At 44.1% G+C, this 22,799-nt stretch overlaps 1 long non-coding RNA gene across 1 annotated transcript in view; it reads right to left on the bottom strand.

The window, feature by feature from the left end:
* Positions 1-14,832: 14,832 nt before the first annotated feature.
* LOC102450964 (uncharacterized) overlaps positions 14,833-22,799 on the bottom strand; it is an 88,523-nt gene continuing 80,556 nt past the window's right edge. The window contains exon 4 of the long non-coding RNA XR_016348039.1: positions 14,833-22,074. This is a non-coding gene — a long non-coding RNA (uncharacterized LOC102450964). The remainder of the gene's footprint in view (positions 22,075-22,799) is intronic.

The following is a 22,799-nucleotide window of genomic DNA, read 5'->3' as shown; positions in this document are numbered from 1 at the left end:
AATCTAGGCAGTCAAAGGCAGACTGCTGCAACTAAGGCAGCTGTCCCAGGCTGTGTACATTGTTCTGGGTCCTTCCCCGGCCCCTAGAACAGTTTGGGTATGTCTACACTACAAAGTTAATTTGAACTAACGTCTGTTAGTTCGAATTAACTTTGATAGGCGCTACACTAGCGCTCCCCTAGTTCGAACTTAATTCGAACTAGCGGAGCGCTTAGTTCGAACTAGGTAAACCTCATTGTATGAGGACTAAGCCTAGTTCGAACTTACTAGTTCGAATTAAGGGCTGTGTAGCCCCTTAATTCGAACTAGTGGGAGGCTAGACCTCCCCAGCTTTCCCTGGTGGCCACTCTGACTAACACCAGGGAAACTCTATTGCCCCCCTCCCGGCCCCGGACCCCTTAAAGGGGAACGGGCTGGCTACGGTGCCGGTGCCAGGTGCAAGCCTGCCAGCACCCAGCCAGCAGACCCTGCACCTGGCACGGCTTGAGCCAGCCACCCGATGCCCCCCAGCCCTCCCCCTCTTCCCAGGACCAGGCTGGCGGTTCCCGGGAGCTTGCTCAGGACCGCAAGAGGCGGGCACCCGCCTGGTCCAGTGCAGACATCGTGGACCTCGTCCACGACCTCCGCACTAGGCACAGGAAAGCGGCCGTCTAGGGCAGGAGAGCTGCCAGCCTGGCCACCCAGGAGCAGGTTTGCATGAAAATCAAGGTGGTCCACTGAGACCCCAACCCTGAGCCCTGAGCTTAGAATAGCCGTACTGGGTCAGACCAAAGGTCCATCTAGCCCAGTAGCCTGTCTGCTGACAGCGGCCAACCCTAGGGACCCTGGAGGGGATGGACCAAAGACAGTGACCAAGCCATTTGTCTCGTGCCATCCCTCTCCAGCCTTCCACAAACTTTGGGCAGGGACACCACTCCTACCCCCTGGCTAATACCACTCCATAGACCCAACCTCCATGAATTGATGTCACTTCTCTTTAAACTCTGTTCTAGTTCTAGCCTTCACAGCCTCCTGCAGCAAGGAGTTCCACAGGTTGACTCTTTGCTTTGTGAAGAAGAACTTTCTGTTATTAGTTTGAACCCTGCTACCCATTCCTTTCCTTTGGTGTCCTTTAGTCCTTCTATTATGGGAATTAATGAAGAACTTTTCTGTATGCATCCTCTCCATCCCACTCGTGCTTTTCTAGACCTCTATCGTATCCCCCCTCCATCTCCTCTTTTCTAAGCTGAAAAGTCCCAGTCTCTTTAGCCTCTCTTCATATGGGACCTGTTCCAAACCCCTCATCGTTGTAGTTGCCCTCCCCTCTCCCACCCTCTCTCTTCCCCTCTCCCACCTTCTTTTTCTAGTCTCCCCCAGTTTTGTTCAATAAAGAGAGATTCTATTTTTGAACAAAATTGTCCTTTATTTTGTACATCAGGAAGGGGGGCTAGGGAGGGGTAAGTGGAAGGAGGTGAGGGAGGAATGGGGTACGAGCCCCCGATGGGGAGGACTGGGCTGGCTCTGCGGGCTTCTGGGGTGGAACCTCTCCTGCAGCCCCCCAATTGCCCCCTCTCCCCAGATGGCAGCCTGCGGCAAGTGCAGCCGGTCTGATGGCCGAGTGCTGTGATGTGCCCAGTGTGGGTACTCGGGGCAATCCAAGCCAGGACTGCTTTGCAAGCGGGGCATCCTGAGAACTGTCTGTCCGGGGTGGGAGTCGGGTCCCCTTAAGCACAGCCCTCGGCTAGCCTGAGGCAGCAGCTCCATGCTCTAAGTCCTCATCTGATGCCCTGCTGGCACTGCTTCCGGCCATCCTTAAGCCTGGTTCAGGGTCCACTCTGTGTGGACATGCTAGTTCGAATTAGTAAAACGCTAATTCGAACTAGTTTTTTAGTCTGGATTCGTTAGTTCGAATTAGCTTAGTTCGAATTAGCGCTGTAGTGTAGACATACGCTTTAGAATTGGGAGGGTGCAAAGGCAGCTTTTAAAGGGGTCAGAGAGAATCTCACTCATTTTAACTCAAAAAGGTTACCTAAAGTGCTCATTGCTGGCCTACTCTGTCTTCTCTGTGTACAAACATTAGCTCCTGGGAGAGCAGACTAAGGCCAATGCTGAGTACTTTTGTAAAGGCCACATTTTAGCTTTTACATTTGGGTCCCAACTGTTCTTTACTCTCATGTTCCATTTTAGAGTCCACCCCCATTCACTCGCTTCCTCCCCCACCTTGCTACCAATGGAGAGGAACTTTATCAGTCCTTCCCACAACAAACCATCTCTCCACAAAAGGCTGTGTAATTCTTTTGCACTTTGACACTGGTGAAAATACAGGCCAACCTGCCTTGCTGTACAAAAGATTAGTTCTTTTACACTGCCAGCAATGCTAAGGCTTATGAAATCTGAGATCTCCATCAATAGCCACTACCTGGACAAGAGCATTCCTTATACCTCAACTCACTGCCAATTCCTCCTCTTAGAAGGGGTGATCATTAGCACAGGAGCATCAAAGCAACAACCTGACTCTATAAAAAAGACAATTCTGACTTTCCTTAGATAAAAGTCTCAGAGGGGTAGCCATATTATTCTGTAACTTAAAAAACCATGAGTAGTCCTGTAGCACCTTAGAGACCAACAAAAATATGTGCCTCTGCTCATCTGAGGAAGTGAGTTTTGCCCATGAAAGCTTATGATACTACATATATACGTGAATTCTTTTCCCTTAGCATAGTATGTTCTGAGGGATTAACGGAGAAATTCAGACTGGCAGCCCTGACAATGTAATTCTCAGTGATGGAATTTTCTTAACATTCCCAGACCATTGGCTACCCAATGTACATGTCACCAGGTGGAACCTTTTAAACTTGAGCAATGGGTTTAGTTTCTTCTCTGCAATCTCTGAATTAAATTCTGCCCTGTGTAAAACTCCATTTGTCTGTTGTGTTCAATGTGGCCACCACTTCTATCTTTACAGGCTCAAAGTCTGATGATGCACGTAGGAAGCTCTCATAGACTTCAGTAACAGACTCACACAAGCTTCCAGTGAATGAATTTGCCTCATTGAGGGGAGGCTTGTTTACATAGAGACTTAGGGTGCATCTATACCTCAGGGCTTAACTTGAAATAAGCTACGCAAATTGAGCGACATCAATTGTGTAGCTTATTTCGAAATTGGGAGCATCTACACAGCATTTATTTTGAAATAAAGAACTCTTCCTCCGACTTTCCTTATTCCTCATACAATGAGGGTTAAAGGAGTCGGAGTAAGAAGTCTTCCAGCTTGACAGTATTTTGACACTATTTTGAAATAACTGCCTGCTGGGTAGACACGGACTAAGTTATTTCGAAATAACGCTAGTTATTTCAAACTAATGTTGCTGTGTAGATGTACCCTTGGAGTATAGTGAACTGAGCATGGATATAAATCTATAATACTCTATCCAAGCACTAGCTGGCCAGATGGATCCTATTGCTGCACTCTGAATTTTCCACAGTGAACTTTAATGTATTCCAAATAGGAGTATGCTGAAGTGCACTCAGGAACTTCTAAATGCATAGCAGAAGAGTCCATATAGCCAGTCAGTGCACAGCTGGCTGTACATTGGCTGTTCATTGACTATATACCTTGGCTTGCTGTGCACTAATTCCCCTTGCAGACAAGCCTTGAGTGTGTGACTATCTATTCAAAGTAACCTATGCAATAAACTACATAATTTGTCAGGCAAGCACCCGTATGGAAATTCTTAGGCTTTGAGACATGTTGACACCTGTTTTTTTGTTTGTTTGTTTTGTTTTTGCATATGCTTATTTTTCTTTAATGTTACGTGTTTGTTATTATTAATTCCATTTTCAACTTAGTCGGGATTTACCCACTCCTGCAGTGCCACTGCAACCAACAATATGTATTCCAGTTCAGCTATGTCCCAGAATGGACTTTTTCAACGTTTGTCCTGTGAAAGGCGCTCCTTCAATTCCATTTTGGGTAGATGCAATGTGGTAATAAGGATTTAATGGATGGCTAAATACAGATGAGTCATGGGGAAAATGTATTTACTGGGATTTATCATATCAGCAGCATGATAACAGTTGTGATGATGTGGGAAATGTGGTTAGAGTCCCACAAAGAGAAAATGATTCCTCCACTTAACTCACTCTTCGACTTAGGGGGTTGATTTAACATTCTTGACAATGGGTTGAAGGGAAATGTAAAGGATATTTGAAGAAGAGGCTTTAATTTCTGTAAGCTTGCTGAAAAAGGGGCTGTGTTTTACAGTTTTATCTTGTTTAGGAAGAAGGATTTCAGCACTCTTTTATTTTTGTTTGTTTTTTTCTATTGTATGGCATTTTATTTTAGATTGAAATGAGTAAGAGTTAGGAAAAGAAAAGATGGAAGGTTAATGACTATCAGCCACTCCAGCATATACATTGCATCCTTTGGTGCCCATAAATAGGGGGAAAGGGCTCTACAGCATAGATCTATTTTTTTAAGTCATGCAAACAATGTTCATTTATTAACCATTTATTTTAGAAAGGCTTCATGCATTTCACAGCTCAAAAACAGGTCATTACACTTTCCCCCCTTTTTTGTATCTTTTATTCTTTACTTCATGGACCAAATTCTGCCATCCTTACACCAAATAGCACTTTACTCCATGACTGATCCCTTTTAGCTATTAGAGGAGCAATGTGCTACCCACCCACCACAAGGAAAGATATCACAAGAGGCCCTATCTTAGCAGATTTATTGTTGACTCAAAGATTCTTTTACTATGTTTACAGCACTGCTCCGCTTGACTCAGTAACCCCGGGCTAGATTGTAACCTAACATTGAAGCCTCTGCATACCCCTGTTCCAGCAGTTGTAAATGCTACACTCTGCACCTTGAGCCACAATATGTGCTACAAGTGTAAGGACAAGGTAGAGCAACCCTAGGGCCACATTCGGCTTTGTGAGCAGCCAATCCCTGTGCTCCGCCACACTGCTGACCATGCTGCCAGTCAGAACAGTATCATGGCCTGCACTCAGCTGCTGTCATTGCCACCACAAAGAGCCCGGAGAGGAAACCACTGCAAGCCCCAAAACTGCACTTGGTGGGTCATGGAGATCCAGACTGTGAGCCATCAGCAACAGCATGTGGATTGAACTATTCATTGAGGCCACAGCAGAATCCCAGAAAGTGCCCATACCAGCAAATGCCTGGCAGACAGATGGTGTCATCCAGGCTACGTCTAGACTGCAAGTCTCTTTCAAAAGAGGCTTTTTCGAAAGATTCTTTTGAAAAATCCTCTTTTGAAAAAGACCATCTAGACTGCAACCAGTACTTTCGAAAAAGCAAGCCGCTTTTTCAAAAGAGAGCACCCAGGCAGTCTGGATGCTCTCTTTCAAAAAAGCACAGTTTGCATTACATAGCGCCTTTTTTCAAAAGAGCACTTTCGAAAAAAGGCGTTCTTCCTCGGAAAACGAGGTTTACTGCAGTCGAGAAAACTGCCACGTTCCTTAAATTTACTTTCGAAAGAATGAGGCAGCAGTCTAGACACAGGTACATTTTTTTTTAAAAAAAAACCTGTATTGTAGACACACCCTGAGGAACCATAACAGGCGTATTCACGCAATGTTTCTGGCCAAGAGTGAAAGGGCATTCGCTGCAACCTCTCACTTTCCCCTGATAAATAAAAGAGCTGATAAATATCAGAATAGTACATGAGTATCATAATTGCGGCAAGGATGTGTCACCCAAGGATCACAAAAGCAAAACCACATCTAGAGGGGGCAGGGGTAAGCAGGAGAGTGACGGAGCACACTAACATGGCAGGGGAAGGAAGGAGGCATCATTTCACATAAGATCCCATAGCCAGTCGTCTCAAAGGAAAGCAGAACCACCATAACACAAGACAGGCTCAGCACATACGCCACCAGACATCTGCATGATCTGTAGCTCATGTCAATGTGAGAAGAAGCAGAACAACCACTGCGCCACCAGTTCATTTTTCTCAGGGCAGAACATTGTCAAAGGATTCCTGTTGCCACCTGTTCTGTAATTACTGTGTGGGCAGCATGACTCAGAGTTCAGCCCAGGGGCACCCATTTATGGTTCTCAGCAATGCTGATTACAAAGGGACACTTAGAGCAAACTGACCAATGCGTCACTCTCTGGAAACCATGTTCCCAGTGCATTTTGCACTTGCAGATTTAGGGCCTGATCCAAAGTCCATTGACATCAACAGATGCCTTTCCACTTGACTTCAGTGAGCTCTGAATCAGATACTTACACCCCAGCTATCCTCCGTGGGACTAATATCTGTCACTAGGACATTACCTTCATTCAGACATTTTCTAACTCTTGAATGTCCTACATACCATGTTAATACTGGACTAACATAATTGTATTTATTATGTAATTAATCTTATTCCATTTTGTAGAATGAAAGACTTTCACATGACTTTCATCAACCAGAGGCTGCAGCTTGTTTGTCTCTCTCCTTTTTACAAGCTCTTCTGGGGCAAAAGACCTCGGGGTATCTCCGGGGGTGATTTCCAGTGTCCACCCCTGGATGGATGTCATGACAGCATCATCTCCAGCTTCAGGACATGATTTCACCTTTGTAAGCTTAGTGTACACAGCGTCTAAGTGCCACAGCTGCCCAGCAGCTCAAGGCCTTGTCTATATTAAGGAATTTTTCCCAAAAAATATCCATGGTTGCTAACACGTGTGCAGCTCCCTGGGTGGTACTAAAGCTGAGATCTTTGTGGCAGACATGCTACCTTCTCTCAATTTCAACCACTGTCAGTTTAGACCTGTGCTCTGCAGGGTGGGAGGAGGTGGTGCTTCAAATGGTGGTGGCAGCCAAGAACCTGTCTACACTATGGTCTCTTAGGACCCTCAGAGCTGAACCGGTGATAGCAAAAGTGTAGACAAATCTCAAGAGTCCATCTGAATGATGAAAATTATCTGCTGCAGACAGTGTCTGCAGGGATGACTGACCGCCTGTCCCTTTTGTGTGTTCTGCACAGTCAGACCAGCTGGGACTGAGGGCCGAGCCACACCACTGCAGCCACCTGCCAGAGCCCAGAGAACCCAAAGGCGCATCACAGTGCACGAGGACCTGATGTGGCAGCACATCAGTGTCCTCCGTGACATCCCCCCAGATCCTGACGCACGAGGTGCGCGCTGACCTGGAGTGGCGGGACTCCGCCTGATGCAGCAGTGTGATACCATGTGTGCCGTCATGTCGCGCATGATGGAACACGCGCCTGATGCCGATGCTCCTGGCTTCTACCCTCCTGTCCCCACTGCTGTGCCCATTCCCCCTCTGCTGGGCCCCCCGCTATGCCTCTGCTCCCTCCCCAAGTGATGCCTAAGGCCCCTCCCCCTGCCAACGCTGACCCCTCTCCAGCCCCCCCTCTTGCCCACCCCTCTGTGCTCCTCGAACCCTCACAGCCTCGATGAGGTCCCTGCACCCGAGGTGGCACATCAAGCCATCTCCCCCCCATCCTCCCAGTCTTGAGCCCTGTTGCCCCTGCCCAACTTTTCTGAATAATCAACACAGACCACATTTTTTAAAAAGCCAAACAGGTGTGTTTATTGAGAGGTCAGGGAAAGGGCAAAGGCAAAGGGGGTGGTGAAGAGGAAGGGATAGAGCTGCAAAACATAGGCCTCTAGGGAGAAGGCCCTGGGGAGAGTTACTGGGGTCCTTGAGAGAACCTCTCCTTCAGGGTCTCCTGGATGTGCACCCTGGCCTCATGGGCCTGATGGATGGCAGCTGTCCAGGGCTGCTGGAAGGCTCACCCCTCATGTCTGGCCTCTGCCCCTCACCTAAGCTGGAAGGTCTCCCCCTTCCTCTCCACAATGTTGTGGCGGACACAACATGCCACCACCACCTCGGGAATGTTGTGTTTCCCCATGTCCAGGCACCTGAGGAGGCACCGGAAATGTGCCTTGAGGTGGCTGAATGTGTACTCCACCTGCATCCGGGCGTGGTTCTGGAGGGCATTGAATTGGTCCCTTCTAGAATCCAGGTGGCCGGTGTACGACTTCATAAGCCCCGGCATCAGAGGGCAAGCCGCGTCCCCTACGATGCATAGTGGCATCTACATGTCCCCAATGGCAAGTTCATGGTGGGAGGGAAATGTGCCACCTCCACCTTGCGGTACAGGCAACAGTTTCTGAAAATGCGGGCATCGTGTGCACTGCCCGACCACCCGACAAATATGTCTGTAAAGTGTCCCTGGTGGTCAACCAGGGCCTGCAGCACCATGGAGAAGTAGCCCTTTTGATTAATATAATGGGCTGCTCGACGGTGCAGTGCACGGATCAGGAGCCCATCGATCACTCCCCCGCAGTTCTGGAACCCAGGGCAGCAAAGCCATCCAGGGTCACGTCCAGGTCTCTCAGATGGATGACTTTCCACAGTAGGATGGAATTGATGGCCCTCACAACCTGCAGAAGGAGACAAAGAAACACACAGGGCTTCTCCTCCCACCCTGATTCCACCCGCCCTAGCTCCCCTTTCCCGAGGGTCCCTCTTATGCAACACTCTCCTCCCCCCAGCAGGGACTGCAGCCCGAGAGCTCCTTACCTCCATGAGGAGGGCCCTGACAGTGGACTTCCCCATGCCGAACTGTTTGCCCACTGAACGGTAGCTGTCGGGGGTGGCGAGCTTCCAGAGGGCTATTGCGACCCACTTCTCCAGGGGGGTGGCAGGCCACAGGTGGGTGTTGTGTCTCTGGAGGGCAGGGGCGAGCCAGGCACAGAGCTCCAAAAAGGTGGACTTCTTCATGCAGAAGCTTTGGAGCCATTGCTGGTCATCCCACCACGCCATGACCAGCCAGTCCCACCAGTCGGAACTGATGTTGAGCCTCCAGAAATGCCTCTCCATTGTGGGAAGTGGTAGCCACAGTGGGTCCCCAGAATAAGCTTGGGGTCCAGGTCGTTCAAGACCAGGAAGGTAGCTGGCAGAACATGCTGCAAAACCTGCAGCATGGCTGTGTGGGGCCATCGCTTGCCCAGAGGCAGCTCCGGCTCCATGGCACAAAAGAAAAGGTTGTGGCATCCAAAAAAGCTCAGGGCAACCACAGCAGGCACTGCAAGAGCTTTGCTGTCCATCGAAGAGGTAGACAAGAACGCAGCAGAAGCAGAGAAACAGGCTGTCCGGGGGGTCCCTTTAAGGAGGTCTCTGCAAGCCTCCGGTACCAACACCCAGAAGCAATTGGTGACCTGAAGCCCAGCCTGAAGTGTTTCTGGGTGGCTTTTTATGCAAGAGAGCATCTAATCAGTTTGGACACTCTCTTTTGCAAAAGCGCATCACTTTTTTGATGCGCTTTTGTGCGTGGACATGCTCTTTCGCAAGAAGTTTTCTTGGAAGATCTCTTCTGAAAAAAGCTTCTTGCAAAAGAAGCCTGTAGTCTAGACATAGCCTCAGAGTCCAGTTTAATGTCTAATAGACTAATTCAATTTTAGTGTGATTTTAGTCAATGTTCATGCTCTTATCCTGTTTGTTAAAACTCTGAAATCTGATCAGCTGTCGTTCCTTTACCAACAGCATTGGTAAAAATCACTGTTCATGTTTTGCAAAAGTTTTGCTCAAAGTATAAAATTGTACAGAGCTTTGGATTACCTGAGACACTGTAACTCTGACTCACAGCTCTCGTTGACTCACAACCTCAATACAGCATCTATGCTTGTTCAGCAAAGCATTTACGCACATGCTCGGCTTTAAGAACTATTGACTTCATGTGGTTATGTGCTTAGCTGAGCAGGAATGAAGATAAACACATGCTTAGATGTTTTGCTGAATTGGGATCCCAGAGAGAAGGAGGGTTATATTTGATTTTCATTGCTCTGGTATGATTTTAAATTGTTGTAGGTTATACTTATCTTTCTTGTAACAGATCACAGAGAGCACTATGAAGAACAGTATTTGTTTTATTTCAGTGCATGTGATATGTATTTGGTTTAGCTAGCATTTCAAACCTGAGCCCTCACATTTGCTTGACTCAGTTTTCTCACACCATGGTTTTGGCAGATTTTCTATTGCTTCCAAGGTAAATCAACTGCAAACTTACAACCTGGAGTGAAATGTTATATGGGAAACCTTCATAGGCTTTAACTGTGCCAATGTTTCCAAATGTCCCTTGCCATATGACAAGTAACAAATACATAACCCAACAAACACTATTATCTAAAGTATTTTGAGGCTATAGAAATAAGAAAAATTATAATGGTTAAAATGCCAATTTAGCCATTCTTTATGGGCAATGTAAATTGCAAAACTTATATTAACATCTTAGCAATGTGTGATTCTGTACCCAGTAGTGTTTATTTGCAGTTTGAACAGTTTGTTTCTGGGAGAAAAAAAAAGCTTGCTGGCTATTCCATTTAAATTATTCCACCAGCTGTCACCTTATTAAAAAGTCTGCAATTATTAATAGAGAAATTCAAAATATATGAATAAGTTCCCCTCCCCCAAGATATACTTGGAAAGGCTCTCAAATTCACTGACAACCTCATATATTTACCTTTTAATCCTGCCAATATTCCTCCAGTATAGCCGAATCCACAACAGCAGCATACCTGAAAATCTGTTTTAATGTAAAGGGTTTACAGTAGTATTTGGGATCCATTCTTTGGCAAGACACTACAGAGATTTTGATGAAATTAGGCTGAAAATATATATAAACATTTGCTTCTTTGTGTTTTTATGAACAAATAGCCTAAATTAAGAAACAAATGATAATTTTAAGAAAGGCAGCAAATGATTTATTAAACTGATTTGAAAAGGGAAAAGGACATTTAAAGATGAAAATATGTTAGTAAACACAATGGAAAAACATAAGCAGTGAAAAACCTCCCCCTTTTCAAAAAGGAATTAGGAAGGTTACCAAGTCAACATCTCTAGCTAATCCCTCCAAAATAAAAGGCACACACCTCTGTCAGGGTTACTAGCGGAGTTCCTCTAGAATACTGGGTTGCTAACTAGGGCTCACTCAACTGGAACTTACCTCATTTGTGTCTATTTGTCCGGAGTGGGAAAGAAAAATTAAACTATTGCTAAATAAGTCCCATGGATCTCTTATGTGTATGGCAAGCAAGGTACGAGCCAAGCAAGGTACGAGCCAAACTGAGCCTAGGATATCAATTCTAAAAAGAACATGAGCGTGAAGGGCATACATTTCTGTGGCTATAGGAAAGTGAAAAATCAGTAGGTTAAGAACATAAGAACGGCCATACTGGGTCACACCAGAGGTCCATCTAGTCCAGTAGCCTGTCTGCTGACAGTGGCTAATACCAGATGCCCCAGAGGGAGGGATCAAGACAGGTACTCTTAACATAAGAACATAACATAAGAACGGCCATACTGGGTCAGACCAAAGGTCCATCTAGCCCAGTATCCTGTCTACCGACAGTGGCCAACACCAGGTGCCCCAGAGAAGGTGGACCGAAGACAATGATCAAGCGATTTGTCTCCTGCCATCCCTCTCCAGCCTCTAACAGACAGAGGCCAAGGACACCATTTTATCCCCTGGCTAATAGCCTTTTATGGACCTAACCTCCATGAAATTATCTAGCTTCTCTTTAAACTCTGTTATAGTCCTAGCCTTCACAGCCTCCTCTGGCAAGGAGTTCTACAGGTTGACTACACGCCGTGTGAAGAAGAACTTTCTTTTATTAGTTTTAAACCTGCTACCCATTAATTTCATTTGGTGTCCTCTAGTTCTTCTATTTAGGGAACTAATAAATAACTTTTCTTTATCGGCCCTCTCCACACCACTCATGATTTTATATACCTCTATCATATCCCCCCACAGATTTTCCTCATTCCACCAGGTTTCAGAGATGCCTATTATGTCAATCTCCTCATTTAATACGAGGTACTCTAGTTCACCCATCTTATTAGTCAGACTCCTAGCATTTGTGTACAAGCACTTTAAAAATTTGCCACTGCTTATTTGTCTGCCCTTCCCTGGTGCATTGGATTCCTTTGTATGCGGTTGTGTGTTTGCTCTGGCCCATGGTTTGTCCTCTCCTCTCCTCTCTTTCTGACTACAGGTTAGAGAATCTCTATCAATGGATTCTCCTCTAAGAGAAGTCTCCATCCGATTTATGTGCATCTCCGCACCAATCGGCATTCCCCCATCTCTTAGTTTAAAAACTTCTCTACAGCCTTTTTAATGTTTAGTGCCAGCAGTCTGGTTCCACCCTGGTTTAGGTGGAGCCCATCCTTCCTGTATAGGCTCCCCCTCTCCCAAAAGTGTCCCCAGTTCCTAATAAATCCAGACCCCTCTTCCCTACACCATTGTCTCATCCACACATTGAGACTCTGAAGCTCTGCCTGCCTACCTGGCCCTGCGCGTGGAACTGGAAGCATTTCCGAGAATGCCACCATAGAGGTCCTGGATTTCAGTCTCTTTCCTAGCAGCCTAAATTTGGCCTCCAGGACATCTCTCCTACTCTTCCCTACGTCATTGGTACCTACATGTACCACGACCACCGGCTCCTCCCCAGCACTACACTTAAGTCTGTCTAGATGCCTTGAGAAATCCGCAACCTTCGCACCAGGCAGGCAAGTGACCATACGGTTCTCCCGGTCATCACAAACCCAACTATCTTTGTTTCTAACGATCGAATCACCCGGGGGGACACCAGTCCAGGGGGTGGCAGGGCGGGCGATTCAAAAGGGCGAGAACCACAGCCAAGGGGGGAGCTCCAAGAGGTGGGAGAAGGCCAGAACCCTGCCAGGAGAGCGGAGCACGGGAGAACCCCTGCGCACGGACCCCCGCCAGAGGAAGGGACTCAGGGTGAGTCTATCCCCCTGCTGGGGAGCCCACTGGGATTGAGCCGGGAAGAAGAGACCCAGGGCGGGGTCGCGGACCCCGCGAGTGGAGGGTTTGGGGAACTCGACCCTCTCCACTGACAAGGGACAGGCGTCCCCGTCTTAGGGCCCTGGGTCGGGGCTCGGAGTGTGGGAGGGCCCGAGCCCCCTTCCCGGCCCCTCGGATCTGTGTGGGTCCGGAAGGCGCCGGAGCTATAAGCCTCAGACCGCGGTCGGGCGGTCAGTCACAAGGCAAGTACTCCCCTTGTGGGACGATGGCTCACCCGAACTCGGGGTGACCCCAGGGAACAGGGTAACAGGGACCCATTCCAAACCCTAATTATTAAATATCTGCTCCCCATGTAGGTACTTTTAGACTGTAATCACATTACCCCTTCACCTTTTCTATGTGAAGCTGAATAGATGACATAAAAGTATTAATACCACTACAAGTTGGGTATTATATTGGAGTTTTATAAAATTGCTATAGGCAAACAAAATAATAGCAATTAAGACCCTGATCCTACCTTCCTTGAAGTTAATAGAATAGGTGCTGACTTTGTGGGTGCTCTGGGGCTGGAGCACACATGGAAAAAAATAATGGGTGCTCAACACCCACCAATTACCTACCAATCAGCTTTTTCTAGGCCCTGCCAACCAGCTGCTCAACAGTGGGCAGGAGGTGCCAGGGAAAGGCGGCAGAAAGAGGCACAGAGAGAGTGGGGCCTTCCGGAGGGGGTGTGGTGAGAAAAAGACAAGCCAGAGTGGCATTTTTGAGGGAAATGGTGGAGTGAGCTGGGGCCTCAGGGTGGAACAGGGGTAAAGCACGCACCCAAAAAGAAGAAAGTGCCTGTGATTGCATGTGCGTGCATGTATGATTGTTTGTAGCTTTCCATATTTTTATGAATAACATTTCTCTTAGCAGAATGGAACCCTTATCACGTCAAAACAAAATTGCTTCTGGGTTACTGAAAAATTTCATAGACTTTCAATCAGGCCCACTGAGAGAGAAGGCAAAGGGAGCAAGTGCCCTGGGGACTGGTCCCTAAAGGACTTAGGGGTCCCAGCTACCTCTGCCACAACTGCAGTGGAGGCTGGAGCACCGGACCCTTTACATTGCTGCCAGAATTCCATGCAGCACAGTCTGGGCAGCACTGAGAGCTAGCTGCCTCAGCCTTGCCCCTTCCACCTGAGGCGTGAGCCGCCCTCACACATACATTGCCCTGAAGGCTGGCAAGTCTGTCAGCCCCCCTGTTTTCAACAAATTAACAAAGTGATTTTAATACACACAGGCCACAATTGTCTAAAACTGGACCCTAAAGTTAGGCTTCAAAACCCATATTTAGGCAACTATGGCTGTGATTTTCAAAAGCATCTAACTCCCATTGAGTTCAAATATCAAACCCTGATGGAGGATTACAGATCAGTCAAAGCATTTCAGCTTTCTTGACTTGTGAAAGTTCAATTATCTGAAAATGACTCTGGTTTCAAATATGGCCTGGTGCATTTGATTATCAGTTTTGTGCTTATGTTTGTGTTGTTCTCACTGAAAGAACATGAGTGTGGTCCTTGGCTTATCTTTTTACATAGATGGACATTTTTAAGTGTGAAATTTATCACTAGAAAATGATTTATAAAAATTGAAGTTCTACTAACTGTTCAGTAAGGCTGTGTCTAGACTACACCTCTCTGTCGACAGATGTAGATCAGGCATGTCAAAATTGCTAATGAAGCAGGGACTTAAATATCCCACACTTCGTTAGCATAAACAAGGCCACCGCTTTTTTTCGAAATGGAGCTTTTTCAGAAAAAAAACCAGCAGTCTAGACGCAGATCTGTTGAAAAATAAATCCTTTTTTGAAAGATCCTATATTCCTCAAAAAATGAGGTTTACAGGATCTTTCAAAAAAGGGTTTATTTTTCGATAGATCCGCATCTAGACTGCCAGTTTTTTTCATAAAAGCTCCATTTCGAAAAAAAAGTGGAGGCCATGTTATGCTAATGAAGCATGGGATATTTAAATCCCTGCTTCATTAGCAATTTTGACGTGCCTAATCCACATCTTTCTGTTGACAGAGAGGTGTAGTCTAGATGTACCCTACCTAATTAAAGAAAGGAGTACAAAATGTCAACCTTTGCCATTTGATATTACAAAATGAAGTAAAATACTTTCAATGGGCATATATACATTTGATTTCAATTTTTAAAAGAATTATTTAAATTTTAAACACTGAATTTTAAAAAAATCACAATTTTTACCCATTTTATTTAAGAGGAGGTTTTACTTCATCTCTGACACATAGACAATGGAAGGAAAAGCTAATGAAAATATTTTGTTCACTTTTTTAAATGTTGTACAATGAAATTAGAGCAAAACAATTTTCCATTAGTCAAGCAAACTTCAGTGCAGAGAACTGTAAGAAACATACAGACACATTACAGACACACTATTATTTCTGTTAATTGCAAGTGATGAACCATAACCAAACAGCTCAGCAGATGATCTGACTTAGATGCTATTCACATCATGGTTGTTCAGTGCTGTGGGCCTCAGTCATTTATATTTGTTCAAGAAATCTTATTCTCTATGCATGGATGTTGATATAGTAGATATAAGTCTATACAGATACAAATCCCGCTTAACACTGAAGAGCAGAGTAAGTGCTAGATCCATGCTGGGACCACCCAGATGGGATTCAGTTATTTCATGACTCATCCAGTCTGTGCTGATAGGAGAGATTATTCTAATTTAAGATACTTAAACAGCAAGGAGACTGGGGGGCGGGCGGGAGCTGTTGATAGGAAATGGCATCTTGAAGAAGCATTTTTCGGATAGTTTTTAAAGGCTTTCATAATGAAGATACCTCCAAGTAAGCTAGAACAAAACCCAGTACCCTTTACATACACACACAAGCTTATCACAACAGAAACTTTCACAGCATTATATGAGACAACAACTAGCTGCACTGGTTCCTGGGATTGATGGGTTGAACCACAGTTGTCAATAAAAAGCTAGTCCAATTGAAGAAATATGCCTGAAAGGCAACAACTTTTTTTTTCCTCATTTGCACATTGGATGCAAACTTCAATGAGTTTCATTATCCCTCCATCTCATCCCATTTTCTCAGATCTATAAAACTGACTTTTTCTGCTCTTCAGTAGCATATAAAAAGTGCTTCTTTCAGAATCAAGTGGATTCTCTCTCAGGCCTGGTCTACACTAAGAGGAAAGTTGACTTAAGATACACAACTCCAGCTACATTAATTACGTAGCTGGAGTCAAAGTATCTTAAATTGTGTTTTGGCGCGATCCTGACTTCCCTTACTCCTTGTGAGGAGCAAGACTACCAGCCCTGCCCTCTCACTTTGAATTCGCATGCCTTTGTTGGGATTCTGTGGTTCCCAGAGAGTCAGCTGCTGGGCAGAATCAAGGGTCTTCGATACTTCAATTCAATTCAACAAGACTTTATTCAATGTGCACAAAGGGAGAGCCTCTGGTACTAAAATCAGCCAGAGCCCCTCGAGCAAGGAGCCCCTCCTCTTGCTGTTTTATAGCCCATGGCAGTTATATAACATGTTACATAACAAGTTATAGAACACAAACTTCTAAACCAATCCATATATGGCTTTGTTTGTCACATGCTTGTACTTCTCCACTCCACATGTTGAGTTCACCCCTCCCCCCCTCCCCTTGGCCTTTTCTAGGCTGTTGCTAGGTTGGTGAGCCACAGCATGCTTCTTTATGCATATCTACTTTCCAAACCACATTTTGTTTAAAATGAACACATGCATACCCTTCACCTTCATTAGATCCGCTAAATTGAACCCCAGAAGATCGACTGTGGCAGTTTCGATCTTCTCTGTAGTGTAGATGAGCCCTAAGAGACTGGCCAAACTGGTTAGTCTCTCAGGTGTATTCACCTTTGATAACTGTATGTAAAATTCAGCATGTCATTCTAAACAACATGTACTTTTAAAATATTTCCCCATTGGAATAATCTTTTAAAAAGAAATTGACAGAGGTTTACTGTGCATTCTTTGGCAATACAGCCCTTATTTTATATCATCTTCTTTTTATATCCACTATTCCATGCTTTGTTGAATCAAATTCTGCTAACTAGATTCCATTAGATCTGCTTGTATAAAGAAACCTAGAATACAAAAACTTGATTTGTGTGAACACTGAAATGTATTTTCTTTCTAAACATAAGAAAAAAACCCCACCACCACCAGAAAGCAGAAGCAACATAGCAATCCAACTTCAGGCCAGTGCATTAAACACTGCTTTTATGAACATTTGTGGACTAGAGGATAACATTAGATGTTTTGTTTAAATTGCCATACACGGACAACTTTTTTCTAACATGGCTGTTTTTACAGCAGTCAATATTCTATAGCCGAACTGCTTTTTTCTAATGTGGCTATTTTGTGTAGTATGTTCAATATCTATCACTACCTATCTCTATCACATAAAACATGATAGAGATAGGTAGTGATATATATTGTGTGACTGTACATTCTATTGACATCTATTTTACATACCTCTTAGCACTGCAAAGATGAAAGCAGGAGACGTGATTTTTTTTTAAAGGAGACAGCAACATCAATATTCTGGCCCACAGCATAGCTGACAGCATGCATACAAACTCTACAATCCATTCCTCAATGTTTTCTCCTCAGTCCACACCTCTCCTACACACTCTGTTAGCCACCTCATCAGTCCCATCAATTCAGCCCCCTCTTTATGTGGAGAATACTCAAATCTGTCTCACTGGTCTCCTCTTTCATTCTGTGTTGCAACTCTGGCATCCCTTGGATGTCTTGCCACCATCATTATTAGTTTTGTTTATATTATTGTATCACTTGGAGGTCTCAGCTTTGATCCATTCCCTATTATGCAAGGTGCTAAGAAACAGTAACTGCCTAGGAGAGCTTAATATAAATAAATAGACAAGAAGTAGAGGAAAGGAGTTGAATGCAAATCTCAGTCCTAGTCATCATACATTTTCCCTGAGATAGTAAGGTTTCTTAGCAAATTATCAAGGCAGGGCACATTGTTTTATTAGCACAACTCCCCCAGCAGTCTGCACCTTACTTTCAGAGTTTTAGCATCAGACTTCCATCAGTGATGAGGTAGTAAGGTTACAGTAACTCCTAGCCCCCTCTATCTCTGGATACAGCAACCTATATTTATGTTCCAGGCAAAAATCAAACTGGGACAGACTCTTTAACAAAAACTTATTTTGAGAAAATCCTAGCAATTGGAAGACTTAATTAAGTTGGCTGGATAAAATAATTGAAAATGTCAAAAGAAAAAGACAAAATCTAATGAAATTTACAGATAAGAATATATTTTATATGGACATTCTTAATTTAGTACATTAACATAATATTTTAGCCTAATAGTCCTTGTTCATGGCTTGTAAATCAATCAATATGTTCTAAACATACCACCTGATTTCCTGTTGTGCATTAATTTCTGTCAGAGATGCACTGGTTTAAAATGTGGTTAATCTAATTCCATGTTTATTTCTTGGTGACACAACTTAAATTTAGGACCTTGGCTTTGCCTTTGAGAGCTTAATCTAGTTGTTAAACAAATCACACATGATGCTGGAGCCAGATATTTGTTAAAGGAGACAATAAGCTTCTCTTTCTCCAGAAACAATCTTTCCATGGCCTCAAAAAACTTGGTGAAAATTAATAGGTTGTAGTTTCCTTGTAGTGAACACTCTGCACATCAATGTAAGACAGTAAGGTAAAGTTAGACCCAGTCTCAATTTATTGCTGGAATAATTGAGGGTAAAGTGCACAGAGACTGATAATCACTCATGTTGAGTACCCTCATATTCCATTCCTGTCGTCTATTTTTACATCTAATATGATTTTAATCATGTCACTCCTCCTGCTATTGTCATAGACTTCTTCCATGCCCCAAAAGAACCGAGACAAATGCATCTGCTACAAAAATACAATATAGTTGTATGCCTAAAAATGGGAGCATGTTGGGAATTACTGAATGTGAGAGTGTATAGTAAATGGGGATCTTTCCAATTACTTCAATGAGAAATGATTACCCCCATCATAATTAGGCATTTTTTAATAACGTTTGGCCAGGCTTATCTTCATACTGTGCTCTGCAGCACTGCAAAATACACTATAATCACATTGACTAAATTAATCTTGGCCAGGCATAAAGTTTAGTGAATACAAAAAGAATGGATCATGAGAACAAATAAATTCCATGTAAAGCATTTTAAAGTATAAGGGCCCTTGGAATAATGTTCACTTCACTTAAATAATTCAATGGCCAGTTACCTTCAGGTAATAGTGAAATTAATGAATTAAAATTAAAGTCAATCTCCTATGAAGCCTGTGTCAGAAGTTTTGAGGCCAAGTAACAATACAGTAAGACTCTGAAAAACAATGCAGAGTCACCCGCTGAAAAGTTATATTAAATTTTCAACGCCGTATGAGGTGATTTAGAGAGGCAACTACAATAAATGTCAGTGGGAAATCATGTAACTAAGTCACCCACACAAAGCTTCAAATGATTAGTGGACAACATTATCTGAATATAATTTGAGGTGATTTAGTTTCGCTTATAGCATGAAAAAGTTATATGGAAAAAATAAGGTATTTTCAGTACATGGCATAAGTATTTCATTTTATAGCATCTTCATTGCTAGGCTCTCAAAGCACTTTATAAACATTAAGCTTTCTGCAGATGTATCATCCTCCTTCTTACCAGTAGTGAAACTGAAACTCAGAACTTCCCACTGCAGGAGCGGTTGCTCCCAACAGAAGCCAGGAATGCTTTGTGTGTTCACATTATAGACTTCCATGGCCCAAGGAAAGAGAGGGAATAGTACTTGTACAAATGTTTTTGTTGGGGGGGGGGGCTCATTTATTTTTGGGGAGTTGGGGCAATACTTGGGAGGGAAGTGGGTATGCAACATAATCTGATTGACATGTTGATTACTGAATCTGGTGGGGACAAGGCACAATGACTATACAGATGGAATGTATTGTAATGTGGATTCTTTTACCTAGCTAGACAGAGGAATAGTGTTAGCTTACTAATGATTAGTCGCTCCTGACCATGTTTTTAGCTGTGTTGTCTCAAATTGTGATTGCACAATGTAATAATCTTTCTTGAAAACATAGCACACCTTATGTATAAACATGTCTTAAAAGAGTAAGGCACTCACACAGCCTTGGGCAGGCTAGCGGCCACAACACCACCGCCACCACCCAAAAAAGGGCAGGAAATAATTAATACCTAACACATTCCTCCTTTTGCTGCATGTTCTCTGGCCCTACATCCTCCTTTCTCTTCTTTACACATTTTCCCCTCACTTGGTAGTTGAGGGGTAGGATAGAGGTTTCCGCTGGAAAGGGGTGGAAGAAAGAAGACTGCAGAGTGTTGTATCTATCCTTCCCAGATGTTCATGAGTCCTGCATGCATGGGCCACCCTGACATGGAACTGTCCACGCCACTGCTGGACTGAGGGGACACTGCAGGGCGATGATGCTATGGTGTGGCAGAGCCAGTGCTCTTTCATCCACCATAGGCAGTGCTGTTGAACCAGTTCTTTGTGCTGACCTCTGTCCTCCTCCCTTAGCTGCTGTTCCTGTTACAGGAACTGCTTTGCAAGTGCCTGCTCTATCACTGAAACACTGTCCTCCACCTGGGCGGTAAGCCTGAGTTTGTCCTCCTTCCAGTTAGCAAGCCCTTGTCCCAGTACTTCATTCCTCTTTTGGTATTGACCCTGCTGGGTGGCCCTCTTGAGAACATCAACCAAAATGTCATTATGGGAACACTTCCATTTGGAATGGTCTGTGAAGGTGTGTTGTTGGGCCAGGGATTGAGTTCTTGAATAACAGCAGACAGTATAGGTTTAGAGTCCAGAAACAGGACAAGAAACAGTGGTTTAATGTGATAAGTAGCTCTGTGGAGGAGCACAGAATTAACTGCTGTGGAATCTCCAGGTCAAAAAACGTAATGGTTCTAAAGTGGAGACACACAGTCCTTATGCTGCCTCTGGACACAGCCTTATTAATCACTGTTACAGTCATGCAGAGACAATGGTAAGTTAAAATAATTTAAAATGAGAATTAATTTTTTCCTATTTCATAAACCTTTCAAAACTAATGTCCATGTTGCAGGAGGAAGGAGGGACAGGTATAGTATCCTTGCTGCAAATGACTTTTCTCTCATTTCAGGCTTTTCCTATTTTGGAAGACATAATGTTCCTGTGGGCAGGGGAGATGTTATTCCAAGTGTCTGGAAGAAAAATTGCAATATCTGCAGCTGAAATATTCCAACAAAGAGCAACCGAAGAGCTTCTTTGTAAGTGTAGTGGACTAGTCAGCTATACAGGGTAGCTATAAAATATGCTCTTCCCTGCAACGTGACTATCAGGTCTTCCTACTTCAGGAAAAGTTTGCAGCTAGTAGCAACCAGAATTGGGTCAGAATCCATGAGGGAATTAATATGATGATGTGTTAGCTCACACATGGCATAACCTGTTATCACTGCATGCAAACACACTGAAATCTGCCACTTTCTTCCACCTCCACATAAGTCTGAAGAACAACTGACAACCGGCTTATACAGGAGGAGATTATTTTGTGACTTGCAGACTGCATGGAAACCTCTAACTGAAATGGACTAGATCTGGAAATAGAATACTGTTTCCCACACACACTCGGTTCGCTGTTTACAGGCAGCTGCATAGACCCAGGAGAAGTGATTACACAGTGACAAATTTCTAATTACCAAAAGGAGAAAAAGAGGGATCATACTAAACCTGTGACTAAACAGATCAAATAACCTTTACATATGTTTACAAATGTTTGAAATTGCAAATTGCTTCCCTAGGTCATTGTTAGAAGTCAAAGAAGAATTAAAGAGCGTGGAAGCAATGGGGAGTTGTTTCTCCAGAAACAAGAACCTGCTGTTTGCTGTGAAGGGACAATTGTAGTGCCAAAGCCCATCAGCAAAATCTGGATCTGAGTAAACCTTATGCTACTTTAGAAAACCATGTGCCGAGAAATGCAAATGCTTCCCATGGGTGACCAAACATTAGCTCAGTACCAGTGGCCCAAGGGCTCTCAAAATTAGATGCTATGGTAGACTTCTGGCAAATGCCCCTTGCTAACGTATGTAAACCTTTACCTCCTTCACTTCCCTCTGAAGGTCCTGTTTTAATCAGCTTCCATTTAGCATATCTTCAGCATCAGAGCATATCCAAAAGAGAATCTCTCAGCTTGTGTCAAGTTTGCCTGTTGTCCTTTCCCATGCAGACGATGTGTTGGTATATGTCAGAGATAAAAATAAACACGATGAGTGACTACACACAATTTTGAGGCACTTCCAACAAGCTGGCTTCACTCTACATGAGAAATGTGAATTTGGAAAGAAGCAGATAAAATTTGTATGACACAAAATTAGCATACAGGGAATGTGGCCAGATTCACACAAACTGAAAGTACGATTTGCCTTACCTGACCCCCAAAATGTTTCTGCTGTAAGGAAATTCCTTACAGGCATGACAAATCATTTTGGAAAAATCTTACCAAATTTAGCTTATCTACCAAAATCTTTAAGAAAACCTCTTCATGGTCACAACCTGTGGATCTGGGGAGGAGGACACACAACAAAAACCACTTAATTAGCTAAGAGATCTACTGACACCTCTATCTGTTTTGACAAAATACTCAGCAGCAGACACTGCCTCAAATGGTTTAGGAGCAGTGTTCACACAAAAGCAACCAAAAGGACACCAGAAATCTGTTGCATTCATATCAAGAAGCCTCACAAAAAGTGAGCCACATATGCTTAGGTAGAAAAGGAAGCTCTAGCAGTCATTTGTGTCTGTGCATATTTGTTTGGCTTGGATTTTAACACTGAAACAGACCACAGGCCCTTAGATGTGAATTATTGGATTCACACCTACTTATTGACCTTCCACGTAGGATTCAAAGATTGAGCCTACAATTGGTGTGATTCTCTTTC

The sequence above is a fragment of the Pelodiscus sinensis genome, chromosome 1, assembly GCF_052426305.1.
Source record: "Pelodiscus sinensis isolate ZL-2025 chromosome 1, ASM5242630v1, whole genome shotgun sequence".
Classification (NCBI taxonomy): domain Eukaryota; kingdom Metazoa; phylum Chordata; order Testudines; family Trionychidae; genus Pelodiscus; species Pelodiscus sinensis.
Note: the sequence above shows the minus strand (reverse complement) of the source record. Positions and strands in the feature narration are given on the sequence as shown.